Genomic DNA, 16,747 nt, shown 5'->3' with positions numbered 1-16,747 from the left:
CCCCGGACACCATTGACCATGCTGCATTTTGTCTTGCCCTTGCAAGAAGACTTTTGGCATACAGCCTTGCCTAATTTGGCATCACACTTGCAATGACTCTGGCAGTCTTCATCTCCCCAGAACTCTTCCCCTGCCTTATAGGTCACCCCTTGGTAAATGCAATTGCAGGTGTCTACCGGAACGCACTTCTCACCGCTGCGGACAAAGCCTTTGTCACACTGGCAGATTTGCGCACAGGTGTTGTTACAGGTGCTGGGAGCAGAACGGTCAGAGCAGGTGGCTGGACAGCCATTTCCACAGGCTTCATAGTGGCTGTTCTCAGGGCAGGATATTGGGACTATTTTACAAAACCATGGTTAAAACAAGATTAATGACTATTGACATGCACTTATTACTGAGAAAACACCATATGTGTCTAAAGCAAAACAACAAAAAGATTCACATTGGTTCTGGATAATCAAAGGAGTAGCAGGCTTTCCTTGTGGAATTTTGAAAGAGAAGGTAAAAGAAAGTCATTTTAAAGCTTTGGGAAGAGAGGAAAGCATCTTTATGCAAGAAACTCTGCATTGTGGGAGTAGAGTTGTGTTAGTTCATGAGAGGAAAAAAAATCAGACGGAACCTTTTTTATTAAAAGCCAGAAGTCTTTGTGAGCTGCACACCCTTCATTAGATGCAAAGAGCCACAAAAGCCAACACCTTGTAATAAAATTGGTTGGTTGGATAAGATGCTACTGGACTGCACTTGTTCAGCTTAATTACTGAAAAATAATGAATAAGCTGTGGAAAAGTAATACAGGAATGGGTGGAAGGAAGAAAAATATTTTTACACTCAATATTTCTTAATCTTGGCAGTTTGAAGATGTGTGGACTTCAACTCCCAGAATTCCCCAGCAAGCCAAGTCCACACATCTTCAAACCGCCAAAATTGAGAAACATTGTCTTACCCACATAGCAAGAGGAGAAAAAGTTAGCACTTTCTATTTACTCCCCTATCTCTTATTTTCCAGTTAATAAAACATTATTTACAGAGTACAGGGAACCATGGAAGAAAAAAACAAGCCTAACATGTAATATTTCTTTTTTCTATTCCTAAAATTTTAGACGTATTACACACTTTAAAGTTGGGTCGGTTGGTAGGGAAATAATGAAACCATGGATCATTTGGACTTTGGCTTACGACTTTGTTTCTACCGTTAGATTCTGTTATATTCAAGGATTTGGTTTTTTATTTTATTACTGTTTTGGAAGCAACTCAGTGATTAGAGCAGCATTTAAGTCAAAATAAGCAAATATTCAAATGCAAGAGAAATGCAAATTGATTTCACATTTAATCTTGCATATAAAGATTTGATTTATTGTCAGTTTATTTTTCAATGAAAAATCCGGATTTATAGCAATAGCAGTTAGACTTATATACCGCTTCATAGGGCTTTCAGCCCTCTCTAAGCGGTTTACAGAGTCAGCATATTGCCCCCAACAACAATCTGGGTCCTCATTTTACCCACCTCGGAAGGATGGAAGGCTGAGTCAACCCTGAGCCGGTGAGATTTGAACGGCCGAACTGCCGAACTAGCAGTCAGCTGAAGTAGCCTGCAGTGCTGCATTTAACCACTGCGCCACCTCGGATTTGCAGTCCGAGCAAGTCAAAATTTACTCCCATGTACATTTCATGAGATTTAATCATGGAAAGAGGATCCATACCATACAGGCCAAAGAAATCTTGCCCACAATGAATGCATTTTTAAGCAAAAACCCTACATGGGATGACCATATTATCTGCAATCTGCAACGATGTTGATGCTGTTTGGTTTTGGGCTCTGCTGTTTTACAAGGATCTTGCTTGCTTTATATTTCGTGCTGCATCATCTTCCCTTCTGGATCTTAGATTTACATCACCCTTTTGTCTCCCCCCTCTGAGCTTCACTTACTTGCATCTCAGTGCTTTTGCTTAGACGAAATTTCCACTGGCACCCTTAGCCAAAGTTACCCACACCAAAACATGCCCTGGATGACAAAGAATACAATCCTGCTATTTTCAAAGTACACATTGCATGTTATATTTAATGGAGGGATACACCTTCACATCTTGTAATCTGTCATGCCAAGTTTCTCAGCAAATGGCAATACTAAGATGAACGGATAAAGGAGATGGAGGGAGGGAGAGAAAGTGAAAGAGAGAGAGAGCAAGAGAGTGTTTGTATTACTGTGGGTAATTCTTTTGTTCCTTTGTTCCATCGAGGGAAAATTAAGGAGTTTTTTTTAATACGTAAGGATATGAAGTGATTCTTATAGTCTTTGCATTCTCCTCCTGATTAGCTGCAAATAGAATCTAGATCAACTCGGCTTGATTTCCAAATAGAGAAGTCAGTGGAAGATATAAGGAATTGAAAGCGGCCCCAGTTACATATGAACAATCTGAGTATCCAATAAAGCTTTAAACATTTAAACATATATTCTAATAAGAACCAGCTTTAAAAGACAGAAATCATCATCATCATCATCATCGCCACCATCACCATCAATTTATGAAGATGCTTACCTGAAGAACAAAGAGCAGCAGTGCCGTAGCCATCAGATTTACCACCTCCGAAGACAAAAAGTCCGAATGGAGAGTTCTCGTGTTCCACTGACAGGGCACGATCTGTTATCTCTACATCTTCTTCAGCCCATGAATATTCGGTGTAAGGGATCTTTGTCCACCGCATCGTCCTGCGTTCCATTGTGATCCTACCAGATTCTGAGGATTTGGCTATAATCATGGCATGATTTGTGAAGTTCTTCATTCCATAAATGCGGTATGAATTGCAATAGCATGTTATGGCAGGGATGTTCATGAGGAAAGGGTCATAGTAATCGTCTCCTCTTTTGGCACCAGTGGAAAAAAAAACGACTTGGATTCTAGCATCAGCAGAGATAAAAAGTGGTTGAGAGGCCGGGATCTCAAGTTGAACGACTTCTCCAGCCACCAGAGGACGAGATTCTTTCTTGGAGCTTGATTGATATTTGAGTAAAGTGTTCTCTGCAGAAACAATATACGCAATATCATATTGTGTCTGGAAAGGAACAGGAGGGACAATGAAGGTGGTTCCCCAGCTCTGAACTGGCAGAAGCTGCTCAACAACATGATCACAGGCTGTGAACTTGGTAACACACTTATGTCCACTCAAGACAGCCACAGGTTTGGTCGACTCAATCCTGGTGCCTGATAAATCTTCTGTGCTTTGCAGCTGAATTGCTTCAAAGGCCTTGAGATCAGTCATCAAGATGGATCCAGGACCATAAACCTTACTTTTGTATGTCACAGTGCCTTTCAGGTGGATGGTCACTTTTGTGAGAACCTCATGGGCTATGATAGCAAATTCTTTTATGCCATTTCCTGTGGGGGTGACCACATAATATAACTGTCCCAGCTGGTGGATGGGATAGGTGATTGTTCCCTCACTTGTAAAAGGCAAGTAATTGTAGGAGATGACAGAAATGTCTTGGTCAGCTTCGATCAGCACCGTCTTATTAAATTTGTCACTTCCCACCATTGCTAAGGACTGTGGTAATTGAATGGAAATGACTTCTCCTTCATTGATGGTTTTGTGTAGTATTGTATTGCTTGTTGACACCGTAATATTTGTCACAAAATTATATCCAGAGATGTACAGCTCAAGCTTTTGAGTAGCTTGCCCAGGATTGTGATTTTGCATGAAGGCAGTAACAAAACTCTTCCCCCGGGAACTTAAATGACATGTTCCTGAAAAGAAAGAAGGACTCTTAGGAGAGGATAGATCTCATCATACCTTAAATTAGAATACTTCCCCATCTTTATTCTTGTTTCTGGTTATCAGAAAGTCAAGAATAAAGCCAGGTACATAAGAGCCATTGGCAACTTCTGATATGTAACCCCTAGGTGAAGATGTTACCGTTTTATCACACCATCATCCGCTTCTCCCCCTTCTACATTTAAAAAAATATATCAATCACATCGACTTTGGTGACAGTGCAACACCTCCCTTTATGCCCATGTGACCTTCAGACAGGACAAAATGTCACACTATGGCCCCTGAGCATCTTTTACTCATTGGTATCATTGGTTTAAGACAATATGCACATTTCACCTTTTCCCCTTGGTTTGGATTGTCTTCCCTGTGGATAAATATCCTGTGAATCGTATTTTGAGATAACTCTGAACCATTAAGAACCCCTTTCAGCCACTGTTCTGAAATAGCTGACTGAGGAACTCTGGGAGTTGAAGTCCACACTGTCTTGGGCTATAGTTCTCAAGCTACAATTATCTTTCCCCAAGGAAACTTAGCCAGTGAACATAAAGGAATGAATACTTACCCTTAACACAGGTCAGGACTTCTTCTTGAAGGTGACAGGTTTCATCAGCGGCACAAGAGTGGGCCTCACATAGGAGCCCTTTACTGGGGACACAAGTACATTTTTCCTGGCAGGTATTCAGCAGAACAGTCTCATGGGGCTGGTAGGAAGAAACAGAGATTTTCGGAATTACAATATATATATTGACTTTGGGATATAAACTTTATTTAATTATATTATTTATTTGAATTTATTGAATGGCATGGTGGCCTAGAGGTGGAGTTCTTGCCTCACAGTCAGGAGGCTCTGAGTTCAATTCTATGTAGCAGCCGATATTCCTCCCTTATTTTCTTATTATTATTTTCTTTGAGTTCTTTTAGCTTTTAAAAAGGTGACGTTTTTGCGAAATGTCATAACAGAAAAAAAATGTGTCTGATTTTCTAATTTCCCAATAAATTCCTTTAGATGCTGTCAATTTAGAAGAAATATTCAGGGAAATAATCACCAGTAGCTACGTATATGAAGAAAATAATACTTTAGATACTTCTTCAGAATTTGACATAACCATTTCTGGTTTTAAGCTACTCTGAATGCTTGATAACCTCAGCCACATAACATAATACTGAAAATACTTCTTTTTCTGAAATAACAAACTGAACTTGTGAACAGACTGTTTTTTTTAGTTCATCACTAAGAAAAATCAGAAAACTGAGCATGAAAAACCATAGGTTTTCACATACATGCACATATATCTCTTGTGCTAGATGAATGTAGCCTGCATGTAGTCCTCGACTTAAAACCATTTGCTTAGTGATTATTCAAACATACAACAGCATTAGAAAAAAAGGGACTCCCGACCTGTTTTCAAACTTATGACTGTTGCAGCATATTCATAATTGCGGCATCCCCATGGTCACATGATCAAAATTTGTGCCCTTAGCAACTGGTATAAAAGAAGCATTCTCCCTTGATTATCATTTGTAACCTTCCCAGCTGGCAGCTGACAAAGAAAGTCAATGGGGGAAGCCAGATTTTCCTAGTGATGCCATGCTTCACTTAACCAATGTGGCGAAACAGGTTGCAAAATAGGCACAAGTCCCCTAACAACTGTCATCACTTAGCAGAAGAAATTGTCTTTGTAAGGTGTAGACTATCTATATATTTGCTAACCTTATAGTCGTGTCCATCTTGGGAACAGCCACAGGTTTCCACAGAAACACAGGAAAGGCCATCAAAGAAGAAACCGGCATCGCACTGGCATCCTTTTGCACAGGTGTCCGGGCATGGATCAGGGTTATTGATCTTGGCACAACTAGTGGGGCACAGGTTGGCACAGACCCGGTAGTGGCTATTGACTGGGCAGCTTGGAACTACATTGGAAAATATAAATATTGATACGGTACATATTAGTTGACATTTCTTGGGTGTTACTCAAGGTAGAGGAAAATGGAATGAAGTGGATGTAGCTACCCATTGAATGTACTGCTCAGATGCTCCATAGGATTCCCTTTAAGGATCTGAGACACATTTTATATTTTTATTACGAAGGGTTTTTTTACACTGAGATTTCAATATCAGTTTTCAATGTCAGCAGACATGAACTTTGTCCCACCTTAGAAGCAGCTCTGGACCTATGAGCTGAGCTGGCTTTGAAAGCTGAGTTGATTTATGGTTGGAAACAACCTCACACTTTCCAATCAGTCATTCCAGTTATCAGCAAGAAACCTCACATAGTGTAATGTACTTCATATGAATGGCAAGAGGAGAGCCTTTAGTGATTTATCTCATGCACTTTTTTAGTAGATTAAAGTTAAAGACTTTTCATTACTTCAGGATCTGGGGGGAATGGGATCAGAGTATTCAGGTGAAGCAATGGTCCCTGCATTGTCACAATAGCCAGAGGGAAGGGGTGGAATGGGTGAGAGGGCTCTTTGAGAAGAGAAACTTGGAGGCAGAATTATATATCCCAAAGTGATCCCTGATAAAGATGAACCACCTGTGTGTCCATTCAAATCTATTAACAACGTAGACAGCTTCATCAATTTATGAGGATACATACCTGAAGAACAAAGAGCAGCAGTACCGTAGCCATTATCTTTAACAACTCCAAAGACAAAAAGTCCAAATGGAGCGTTCGCGTGTTCCACTGACAGGGCACGATCTGTTATCTCCACATCTTCTTCAGCCCATGAATATTTGGTCCCTGGGATCTCTGACCACCGGATCGTCCTGCCTTCCATTGTGATCCTACCAGATTCTGAGGATTTGGCTATAATCATGGCATGATTAGTAAAGTTTTTCATTCCATAAATGCGGTATGAATTGCAATAGCATGTTATGGCAGGGATGTTCATGAGGAAAGGGTCATAGGAATTGTCTCCTCTTTTGGCACCAGTGAAAAAAAACACGACTTGGATTCTAGCATCAGCAGAGATAAAAAGTGGTTGAGAGGCCGGGATCTCAAGTTGAACCACTTCTCCAGCCACCAGAGGACGAGATTCTTTCTTGGAGCTGGATTGATATTTGAGTAAAGTGTTCTCTGCAGAAACAATATACGCAATATCATATTGTGTCTGGAAAGGAACAGGAGGGACGATGAAGGTGGTTCCCCAGCTCTGAACTGGCAGGAGCTGCTCAACAACATGATCACAGTATGTGAACTTGGAAACACAGGTATGTCCACTCAAGACAGCCACAGGTTTGGTCGACTCAATCCTGGTGCCTGATAAATCTTCTGTGCTTTGCAGCTGAATTGCTTCAAAGGCCTTGAGGTCAGTCATCAAGATGGACCCAGGACCATAAACCTTACTTTTGTATGTCACAGTGCCTTTCAGGTGGATTGTCACTTTTGTGAGAACCTCATGGGCTATGATAGCGAATTCTTTTATGCCATTTCCTGTGGGGGTGACCACATAATATAACTGTCCCAGCTGGTGGATGGGATAGGTGATTGTTCCCTCACTTGTAAAAGGCAAGTAATTGTAGGAGATGACAGAAATGTCTTGGTCAGCTTCGATCAGCACCGTCTTATTAAATTTGTCACTCCCCTCCATCGCTAAGGACTGTGGTAATTGAATGGAAATGACTTCTCCTTCATTGATGGTTTTGTGTAGTATTGTATTGCTTGTTGACACTGTAATATTTGTCACAAAATTATATCCAGAGATGTACAGCTCAAGCTTTTGAGTAGCTTGCCCAGGATTGTGATTTTGCATGAAGGCAGTAACAAAACTCTTTCCCCGGGAACTTAAATGACAAGTTCCTAAAAAAAAAAAAGAAGGTCTTGTAGGAGTGGATAGATCTACTTTTGTATTAAATTAGGATACTTTCCTCCTTGGATTTGACTCTGTTAAACTTACCATTTCTATGTGGCCACCTCAGATGATCGACTGATCCTAACAACTTGAGGATGATAGATAAAGACTGATCATAAAGATTTGGCTGAAGTAAAGTTTAATCATAATTACCACATGAGCATAGCCTATTTTGGGAAACTGGTATAATAAAAACGGTTTGCTTTTGTAGAACAATTTATCAAGTCTTCCTCCCATCCACTGCTCTAAAGCATCTTGGTGGTTCTTTAAAGGAGCAAGTATTATTTTAAAAAAATACATTTTTGGTCTGAATGGACTGCATAGTTGGACAGCAGTTTTTCTGAGTTCTCACAAGGAAGAAGTAAACTTCAGATCGCTCTTCACAGTGCTGTGCTTTCTAAATGGATCAACAAATTTAAACCTGGATTATTAGTTTTTTTAAATGAAATTTTGAATTGAAAATGAGAGCCACTCGATATAAAATTTGTAATCCATTCTGTTTGCGTGTGTCCGTGTGTTCACACGGACGCACGCATGCGTATGTATGTATGTATGTATGTATGTATGTATGTATGTATGTGTGGGATGCAGGGGTTCAGTGGCTAATACGCTGAGCTTGTCAATCAGAACGGTCATCAGTTTGGCAGTTTGAATCCCTAGTGCCGCGTAACAGAGTGAGCTCCCATTACTTGTCCCAGCTTCTGCAACCTAGCAGTTCGAAAGCAGATAAAAATGCAAGTAAAAAAATAGGAACCACCTTGAGGGGAAGGTAATAGAGTTCTGTGCACCTTCAGCATTTAGTCATGGAGGCCACATGATCACGGAGAGACATCTCTTGACAGTGCTTTGAAACAGAGATGAGCACCGCCCGCTAGAGTCAGGAACAACTAGAACATATGTCCAAGGGGAACTGTTACTATGTATGTATGTATGTATGTATGTATGTATGTATGTATGTATGTATGTATGTAATTAAAAGCCTTAACTAAAAGCATTTTATTTAGGAAACTAGGACTGTCCAAATTATTTGCTACATTGTAAAAATGTACTTTTGTTTTTTACTATTCCCAAACTTCAATTAAAAAGTAAGCTGTTGAAACTTGGAAAAGCTCTGAAATGTATATTTACCAATACCCATTCTGACATTTTTCCTTGCAAATGTTTTTTTTACTTTTATTCAGAATATAATTCTTTTTTAAAATCCTTATGTTTACATGTTATTGGATGACTAATTTTTCATGATATAACTGCCATTAAGGCCAAAATCGAAAAATCCTCTGATGATGCCAAATGCAGACTTTGCAAAGAAGCTGATGAAACTGTTGATCACATACTCAGCTGCTGTAAAAAAAATTGCGCAGACTGATTATAAATTGCGGCACAATTCAGTAGCACAAATGATCCATTGGAATTTGTGCAAAAATTATAATATAAAAACAGCAACAAACTGGTGGGAACATCAGCCTGAAAAAGTCACTGAAAATCAGATGGTCAAGATCTTGTGGGATTTCCGTATACAAACCGACAAAATACTGGCGCATAATACACCAGACATCACACTGGTTGAGAAAAATAAGGTCACAATCATAGACATCGCAATACCAGGTGATAGCAGGGTCGCCGAGAAGGAACATGAAAAAATCGCAAGATATCAGGACTTAAAAATTGAAATTCAACGACTATGGCACAAACCAGCAGTGATAATTCCAGTGGTAATTGGCACACTGGGTGCTATTCCAAAAGCACTGGAATTACATTTAAAACAGTTAAAAATTGACAAAATCACCATCAGTCAAATGCAAAAAGCCGCACTGCTTGGATCTGCACGCATATTAAGAAAATACGTTACGACGTCCTAGGCCCCTGGGTGGGGCCCGACTAGTAACCAATGCCAAATCCGGCGAAACAACTGGCCGCTGTGATACAATTGTATAATAATAATAATAATAATGAAGGCCCAACAGACAAAACAAGAATACAGAAAAGATGTGATAAAATCAAGAATGGAGAGTTGGCAGAACAAAGCACTGCATGGTCAATTTCTGGAAAAAATAAAAGATAAAGTGGACAGTGAACAAACTTGGTTATGGTTAAAAACAGGTACATTAAAGAAAGAAACAGAGTCACTAATCCTGGCTGCGCAAGAACAAGCTATCCGCACAAATGCCATTAAGGCCAAAATCGAAAAATCCTCTGATGATGCCAAATGCAGACTTTGCAAAGAAGCTGACGAAACTGTTGATCACATACTCAGCTGCTGTAAAAAAATCGCGCAGACTGATTATAAATTGCGGCACAATTCAGTAGCACAAATGATCCATTGGAATTTGTGCAAAAATTATAATATTAAAACAGCAACAAACTGGTGGGAACATCAGCCTGAAAAAGTCACAGAAAATCAGATGGTCAAGATCTTGTGGGATTTCCGTATACAAACCGACAAAATACTGGCGCATAATACACCAGACATCACACTGGTTGAGAAAAATAAGGTCACAATCATAGACATTGCAATACCAGGTGATAGCAGGGTCGCCGAGAAGCAACATGAAAAAATCGCAAGATACCAGGACTTAAAAATCGAAATTCAACGACTATGGCACAAACCAGCAGTGGTAATTCCAGTGGTAATTGGCACACTGGGTGCTATTCCAAAAGCACTGGAATTACATTTAAAACAGTTAAAAATTGACAAAATCACCATCAGTCAAATGCAAAAAGCCGCACTGCTTGGATCTGCACGCATATTACGAAAATATGTTACGACGTCCTAGGCCCCTGGGTGGGGCCCGACTAGTAACCAATGCCAAATCCGGCGAAACAACTGGCCGCTGTGATACAATTGTATAATAATAATAATAATAATAATAATAATAATAATAATAATAATAACAACAACAACAACAACAACTCCGCCGTTGCCGGTCCCAAGCCCGGATGAGAAAGGAGGAAGGTTGGGATCAGGTTGGCATCTGGTCCCGTAAAAAAAACCCCGCCAACCCATACAATATGGTGAAAAAAACGAATAAGAATTCCATACCGCATCGGTCGTCGCGCGGGTTAACAAGGGCCGCGGCGGATGTTGGGGTCCCTGGACATCCGTCGACAAGTGGGCTACAAGTGGACCAGCCAACAAAACGACAAAAATATAGTGCAGATGAAAACCGTGCCATAATGGCCTGTTACTACAACTCAGAGCCAGAAAAAAGAGGATATTTAAAGCGAATGTATGAATTATGGAAACAACAATATCCAGATTCAAATGTTAGTGAACAACGACTAGCAGATCAAAGGCGATTTATTATACGGAATAAAGTGTTTAGTGAAGTTGAACATGAGGAAATTCAGGCAAATTGCAAAACCCAAAAAACAATATCACAAGCGGAAATAACTGATATTCAAGACACAACTAAAGACACTATAGTAGAACTCCCAGAAGAAGCTCTCAGGGAGGAAATAACATCACCACCACTAGAACCAGTTATCACTGAACCAACTGATGAACTAACTCAAAAACAAAAAGAATTGAAGGATAAGATCATGGAGCATTTTCTGCTTAATGAGGAAAGGCAACGTTTACCATCACTAAAAACTGTGCCTAAGAAAATTTTGGCCCCTATCATGAAAATGGTTAATGCAGTGTTTTCAACAATTGAACCGGGATCCATCTTGGAAACAAACCAGTTAATGTACAGCGCAGCTGTAATAGTCACTAACGAACTAGGCATTAAAATTAAAGTACCTAGTCACACAACAGAAAAAGCATCAAAGCCAAAGTGGAAAATCCGTCTAGAACAAAAAATCAAAAAATTAAGGGCAGATGCTAGTAACTTAAAGAACATGCATGAGCAACGGCTTAAAAACAACAAAATCATAGATAGGCTAATCAGAAGATATAGATTGGATACAAGAAACATCAATGAAGCTGTAGAGATTGTAAAACAGCAGATAACAGCAACAGCTAGAAAAATTGAAAGATATGAGGCACGAATCATCCAATATTAACAAAATCAGCAATTTCGATCAGACCAACGGCGTTTTTATCAAAGTCTTAATGTGAATGGTGACACCAAAAGTGAAAAACCAGAAAAGCAGGCCACAGTTGAATTCTGGAAAGAATTGTGGGAAAATGCAAAGGACTACAACAAGGAAGCAAAGTGGATACATGACTTTGAGAAAAGCATTGGCAACAAACAAATGCAAGTATTAGAAATAACAACTGAGATGATCAAAAATCGAGTTAAAAAGGTAAAGAATTGGACATCACCTGGAAAGGATCAATTACATGGTTTCTGGCTCAAATATCTGACCAGTTTACATGCAATATTGGCCAGGCAACTGAATGAAATTTTACAAAAGGGCCAAATTGATGAATGGTTGACAACTGGAAAAACATACTTGATTCAGAAAGATCCAACTAAAGGAACAACACCTGAAAACTATAGACCAATAACATGCTTACCAACAACCTTCAAATTACTCACAGGCATTATTGCAGATAACATGATGGATTATTTGGAAACAAACAACATCTTGCCAGTAGAGCAAAAAGGCAACAAAAGAAGGAGCAGGGGCACAAAAGATCAGCTTCTAATTGATAAAATGATATTAGAAAATTGTAAGAACAGAAAAACGAACTTGAATATGGTCTGGATTGATTACAAAAAGGCATTTGACTCACTGCCACATAGTTGGATCATAAAATGCTTAGAAACAACTGGCATTAGCAAAAATATTACATCCTTTACTGAAAAGGCAATGAAACAATGGAGAACTGAGTTGGCAGTAGGGAATGAGAGCTACGGAATGGTTAATATCAAGCAAGGAATTTTCCAGGGTGATTCACTTTCACCTCTTCTCTTCATCATCGCAATGATCCCACTATCAGTAATCTTAAAAAAAATGAAATTAGGCTACCAAACAGCCAAAAAAGCTGAAAAAATTTCGCATTTACTATATATGGATGATTTGAAACTCTATGGAAAGTCAGAAATAGAAATCCAATCATTGACAAACACAGTCCGAGTATTCAGCACCGATATTTCAATGCAGTTTGGCATGGAAAAATGCGCCACTGTATCCATAAAAAGGGGCAAAATCACTGCATCTGAGGGAATTGAAATGCCCAATGGCCAACTAATTAAATGCAAAGAAAATGAAGCCTACAAATACTTAGGCATTCTGCAGTTGGATAACATCAAGCATGGAGAAGTAAAAACTATTGTCAGGCGAGAGTACACCAACAGAGTTAGGAAAATTTTAAAATCTAAATTGAATGGTGGAAATACAATCAAGGCCATAAATACCTGGGCAATACCAGTTATAAGATACACAGCTGGCATAGTTAACTGGACACAAGCTGATTTGGACCTTTTGGACCGAAAAACCAGGAAACTAATGACAATACACTACAGTTTACATCCACGTGGTGATACTGATAGACTGTATCTGCCCCGAAAATCAGGTGGCAGAGGATTATTACAAGTGAAGCAAACAGTTGAAGAAGAAAAACATGCACTGGCTGATTATTTAAAAGACACTCAAGAACATCTATTAATCGAAGTAAAGAACAAAAATCTACTGAAGGCCCAACAGACAAAACAAGAATACAGAAAAGATGTGATAAAATCAAGAATGGAGAGTTGGCAGAACAAAGCACTGCATGGTCAATTTCTGGAAAAAATAAAAGATAAAGTGGACAGTGAACAAACTTGGTTATGGTTAATAACAGGTACATTAAAGAAAGAAACAGAGTCACTAATCCTGGCTGCGCAAGAACAAGCTATCCGCACAAATGCCATTAAGGCCAAAATCGAAAAATCCTCTGATGATGCCAAATGCAGACTTTGCAAAGAAGCTGATGAAACTGTTGATCACATACTCAGCTGCTGTAAAAAAATCACGCAGACTGATTATAAATTGTGGCACAATTCAGTAGCACAAATGATCCATTGGAATTTGTGCAAAAATTATAATATTAAAACAGCAACAAACTGGTGGGAACATCAGCCTGAAAAAGTCACCGAAAATCAGATGGTCAAGATCTTGTGGGATTTCCGTATACAAACCGACAAAATACTGGCGCATAATACACCAGACATCACACTGGTTGAGAAAAATAAGGTCACAATCATAGACATCGCAATACCAGGTGATAGCAGGGTCGCCGAGAAGGAACATGAAAAAATCGCAAGATAACAGGACTTAAAAATCGAAATTCAACGACTATGGCACAAACCAGCAGTGGTAATTCCAGTGGTAATTGGCACACTGGGTGCTATTCCAAAAGCACTGGAATTACATTTAAAACAGTTAAAAATTGACAAAATCACCATCAGTCAAATGCAAAAAGCCGCACTGCTTGGATCTGCACGCATATTACGAAAATACGTTACGACGTCCTAGGCCCCTGGGTGGGGCCCGACTAGTAACCAATGCCAAATCCGGCGAAACAACTGGCCGCTGTGATACAATTGTACAATAATAATAATAATAATAATAATAATAATAATAATAATAATAATAATAATAATCCTAAATTATGAATTAAATGGTCTTCCTGTCTCGGTATTTAATTCAGGTGCATCACACTGAGGCACCAACCCAGAGCCAACATTTGGCCATCAATAGCAATAGCAATAGCAGTTAGACTTATATACCGCTTCATAGGGCTTTCAGCCCTCTCTAAGCGGTTTACAGAGTCAGCATATTGCCCCCAACAACAATCTGGGTCCTCATTTTACCCACCTTGGAAGGATGGAAGGCTGAGTCAACCCTGAGCCGGTGAGATTTGAACAGCCAAACTGCAGAACTGCAGTCAGCTGAAGTAGCCTGCAGTGCTGCATTTAACCACTGCACCACCTCGGCTCAAAAAGAACCACAGCAAATAGTTTCCCAATAGATAAGAAGGGGTTGTAATTTTTCCTGATCAAGTACATTTAAATGCTTAAGGACTTATGGCAAACCTGTCAAAAAATTGAAAAATGTCGAACTTGACACTGCAGTGTCAAAATGCCTCCCTCAAACAACAGAGACAATTTCCCACCCCACCCCGACCCCCATCTAGGCTATCCTACTGGGAGGCAGGGCCAAGGCTGGGCCTGACGTAGAGATCTGGGCCTTAACTTCAATTCTAGTGTCTATGGAGATTCTCAATTATCCAGGTCATGGTTGTCCCAAATGTGTGTTCCAAAGGCAACTGGATTTAATTTTTTTCCTTGAAAACATTTCACTTCTCATCCAAGAAGCTTCTTCCGTTCTGACTGAAGGTTGCGGAATAGAAAGATTTATGGTGTTTGTAGTTATCTGGATGTTACATTTTCAAGGAGAAAAAAAAACCCCAAGAATGTTGGCTTTTTAAAAGCACCTTTGGCTCTAGTACCCCTCAAAAAAGGCTGCCTTAGGGAACAGCGCAATTTTCCACGCTGCTTAGGACTCCCCAGGAGCTTACCTGAGGGGAAAGGTGAGCACATTGTTTACCTTTAGGTGGTGTTTTCTCTCTTTGGAGAGGCCTCTGCGGCCTAACAGAACCTGCTCCAGGACTCACCAGGCCTTCATTCTCGAAGTGGCTTTGGCGAAGGCTCTGCAGCCTTCAAAACCACGCAAAAGCACACCCCGTTCAGAGACTCTCCATTCACCCTTCATTCTCACTTCCACAGCCTCTAAAACCCCTGCAACAAAGGGGCACGCTTGGAGGTTGCGAACTGGCGTGTCACCCAAAATGTCACTATGTGTCACTTTTGACACGTGTGGGAAGCCCCCCTCCTAGAAGAATGAGATATTTTGGGAAGTATTAAAAAGAGGCAGAATATTTCATTTCCCTAAATGAGAAATAGAGAAACATGCACTTAAAAGTGCTGGCTTCCTTGGGTTTTTCCCCATCTTGTTTAACAAAGACAATTAATCGTAGATCCTGCCTTCCTTGGGGTTTTAGTCCTGTCTTGAATGGATTACCAAATCTGCATTTTTAAAAAGGTGGCCTCCTCAGTTTCCGGGAGGTGGGTGGGAAGACTGAGTCTCCTTTCTGGATTTTAAGAGGACGTTTCTCTATTTCTCATTTAGGGAAGTATAATATTCTGCCTTTTTTAATACTTCCCAAAATATTTCATTCTTCTAAGAGGGGGGCTTCCCCCATCAGAGGTTCACCATCACTGTGCTAGAGGGAGAGTAACTTTAAAACGATCTTGAGGAGAAATAGTTCCAAGCTCAGCATTCCCTCCATGGGTGGGCAAATACAGAGACACCCCAAAATTCCTTCCATGCATTTGAAATAACAGAAATATACATCAAACAGTCCAGTTTACTCACCACAGATTTGGGCCAAACCTGCCAAAAGGAGCAGAAGTCTTCTCAGTGCCATACCTACAAAAGGAGAAGAGATTAAGGATTTTTTTTTCTCCCTGCACCGACACATCCTGCACCCCCAGATCCACTGGGGAAACGAAGCCCAGCTGTCACCATGCAGACATCATTAATGTAACTGGTATGAAATTTTAAAGGTGAAAAGATGATAATTAGTTTGTGTGCATAGCAAAACCGCCTTGCAGCCTGACGCTCGGACACCCATGGAAGATCAGAGAAAATCAAAGTGGTCATTAAGAAATGGCACAAATTTGATAGCAGATCAATAATCAGTCAGTGATATTTAAAGCCACCCCAAAAATATTCTCTATTTTTTGAATATTTGGTTCAATATGATGACACTGGTATCAATGGGAGGGCAACACAAGGGAGGCTAGAAGTTTCTAGAAGGGAAAAGGGTTACATATAGTGTGTTATTAGGCGCCCCCTTGAGAGTGTTAGGCAAATCAACCCAGAGATTAAAAAGCCCGCCAAAAGATAAGGTAGCCGGTGAGGTAAATTTAACCAGCCAATCAGAAATGCCGATGTAATATATGAATTGCATACAATGCCTGTTGTGAGGAGATTTGGTGCGCTTGCTTTAAGGCATTAGTTCTGACCAGAAATAATTTTTTTGAAATGTTCCCGCACATCTTTGTGTGATTATTTGGTATAATTCACACTATATGAAATACATGACCCAACTTTGGTCAGAGCCAATAAATATATGAAAATGCCTCAGTGTTGCAGCCTATAGTTAAGGGACTAGTCCTCGTGAGGCTT

General features: G+C 39.9%; 1 long non-coding RNA gene across 1 annotated transcript; it reads right to left on the bottom strand.

Moving 5' to 3' along the window:
- Positions 1 to 7,516: 7,516 nt before the first annotated feature.
- Positions 7,517 to 15,999, bottom strand: LOC116516181. Its single transcript, XR_004256314.1, has 2 exons — positions 15,932 to 15,999; positions 7,517 to 7,572 (listed from the first exon to the last, which is right to left on the bottom strand). It is a non-coding gene; the product is annotated as an uncharacterized LOC116516181 (long non-coding RNA).
- Between the last annotated feature and the right edge of the window lie 748 nt (positions 16,000 to 16,747).

This window comes from Thamnophis elegans, chromosome 12 (assembly GCF_009769535.1).
Source record: "Thamnophis elegans isolate rThaEle1 chromosome 12, rThaEle1.pri, whole genome shotgun sequence".
Classification (NCBI taxonomy): domain Eukaryota; kingdom Metazoa; phylum Chordata; class Lepidosauria; order Squamata; family Colubridae; genus Thamnophis; species Thamnophis elegans.
Note: the sequence above shows the minus strand (reverse complement) of the source record. Positions and strands in the feature narration are given on the sequence as shown.